The following is a 2,500-nucleotide window of genomic DNA, read 5'->3' as shown; positions in this document are numbered from 1 at the left end:
GGAAAGGCGCCAGGGCGCCCAGGCGGAAAAGAGGCGCCCTGGCGTAGGCGCCCATGCGCCAAAAGAGGCACCCAGGCGAAAAGGCGCCAGGGCGCCCAGGCGGAAAAGAGGCGCCCAGGCGGAATGGCGCCAGGGCACCCAGGCGGAAAAGAGGCGCCCAGGCGGAAAAGAGGCGCCCTGGCGTAGGCGCCCAGGCGCCAAAAGAGGCGCCAGGCGAAAAGGCGCCAGGGCGCCCAGGCGGAAAAGAGGCGCCCAGGCGAAAAAGAGGCGCCCTGGCGGAAAAGAGGCGCCCTGGCGTAGGCGCCCAGGCGCCAAAAGAGGCACCCAGGCGAAAAGGCGCCAGGGCGCCCAGGCGGAAAAGAGGCGCCCAGGCGGAATGGCGCCAGGGCACCCAGGCGGAAAAGAGGCGCCCAGGCGAAAAAGAGGCGCCCAGGCGGAAAAGAGGCGCCCTGGCGTAGGCGCCCAGGCGCCAAAAGAGGCGCCCAGGCGAAAAGGCGCCAGGGCGCCCAGGCGAAGAGGCGCCAGGGCGCCCAGGTGGGAAAGAGGCGCCCAGGCGAAAAGGCGCCAGGGCGCCCAGGCAGAAAAGAGGCGCCCAGGCGAAAAAGAGGCGCCCAGGCAGAAAGGCGCCATGGCGCCCAGGCGGAAAAGAGGCGCCCTGGCCAGGCGGAAAAGAGGCGCCCAGGCGGAAAAGAGGTGCCCAGGCGAAAAAGAGTCGCCCAGGCCGAAAGGCGCCATGGCGCCCAGGCGGAAAAGAGGCGCCCACGCGAAAAGGCGCCAGGGCGCCAAGGCGGAAAACAGGCGCCCAGGCGGAAAGGTGCCAGGGCGCCCAGGCGGAAAAGAGGCGCCCAGGCGCGTGGGGGGCAAGGCGCCAGGCGCCAGGCACGCGCGGAGGCAAGGCGCGAGGCGCAAGGCGCCACGCGCGCGCGCGCGCGCGTGGGGGGCGAGGCGCAAGGCGCCACGCGCGCGCGCGCGTGGGGGGCGAGGCGCCAGGCGCCAGGCGCCGGGCGCGCGTGGGGGGCAAGGCGCCAGGCGCCGGGCGCGCGCGTGGGGGGCGAGGCGCCAGGCGCCAGGCGCCGGGCGCGCGTGGGGGGCGAGGCGCCAGGCGCCAGGCGCCGGGCGCGCGTGGGGGGCAAGGCGCCAGGCGCCGGGCGCGCGCGCGTGGGGCGCCAGGCACCTGGCGGGCGGGCGCCCCCAGGAAGGGGTGCTGGCGCGCGATGGGGTTGCGCCCGTACGGACCGTGTGACAGTACAGACACTTTGGCGAAACCTCCTGCCCGAAGCGATTTTAGGCGTTCGGCTAGGTAGGTGACCCGGTTTTTTTCGCGTTTCTCGGCCGCTAGCCCCTTTTTTCGCGTTTTCGTGCGCGCGCCCCTCTTGACCTCGCACGCGCGCCGCGCGTCGCGTCCTTGTCCTTGTCCGCGTCCGCGTTCGCGTGTGTCGGCGATCACGGGCCCCGTGCATGGCTCGTCTCTGTGGACCATCGCCCCGCTCTTGTCCCTCTTTCGTGTTTGTGTGGCGCCCCGCCCCGTGCACCATTGCCGGCTGGCAGCAAGGTGCCTAGCCCCCCTTGCCGCCAGGCCTGTCCACCCCAAGGTGCTAAAGCCGCCAGGCACCTGTGCCGCCGAACCGTGCGTCCGTAAGCCGCTGCACGTGCGGCGGCCGGCCATGCCCGTGCTATTGACCCTGTGTGACAGTACAGACACTTTGGCGAAACCTCCTGGCCGACGGGGTTTTTGCGCCCACCTAGGTAGGGCGACCCCTTTTTTTTCGTGTCGCCTGTCCGTGTGTCCCTTTTTCGCCTTTTTCGGGTTCGTGTTTTCGTGTGCCGCCAAAAGCAAGCCCTGCGCTCGTCCCGTCCCGCTTGACCCGTGCATCCGCCGGTGCTGGCCTGCAAAATGCCTGTGAGCGACGCACGTGACCAGCAGCCCAGGCGAGTGTGCACGGGTGGCAGGCGAAACGGGCGTGCGTGTCGCCAGTGTGTATGTCCCTTTTTCGCCTTTTTCGGGTTCGTGTTTTCGTGTGCCGCCAAAAGCAAGCCCTGCGCTCGTCCCGTCCCGCTTGACCCGTGCATCCGCCGGTGCTGGCCTGCAAAATGCCTATGAGCGACGCATGTGACCAGCAGCCCAGGCGAGTGTGCATGGGTGGCAGGCGAAACGGGCGCGCGTGTCGCCAGTGCGTATGTCCCTTTTTCGGGTTCGTGTTTTCGTGTGCCACCAAAAGCAAGCCTTGCGCTCGTCCCGTCCCGCTTGACCCGTGCATCCGCCGGTGCTGGCCTGCAAAATGCCTGTGAGCGACGCATGTGACCAGCTGCCCAGGCGAGTGTGCACGGGTGGCAGGCGAAACGGGCGTGTCGCCAGTGCGTATGTCCCTTTTTTGCCTTTTTCGGGTTCGTGTTTTTGTGTGCCGGCAAAAGTTAGCCCTGCGCTCGTCCCGTCCCGCTTGACCCGTGCATCCGCCGGTGCTGGCCTGCAAAATGCCTTTGAGCGACGCATGTGACCAGC

The sequence above is a fragment of the Aristolochia californica genome, unplaced genomic scaffold, assembly GCF_029961685.1.
Source record: "Aristolochia californica isolate CCGP_79_NKW_82.1479 unplaced genomic scaffold, dmAriCali1.0.hap1 SCAF_45, whole genome shotgun sequence".
NCBI lineage: Eukaryota > Viridiplantae > Streptophyta > Magnoliopsida > Piperales > Aristolochiaceae > Aristolochia > Aristolochia californica.
This window is presented reverse-complemented; position numbering follows the sequence as displayed.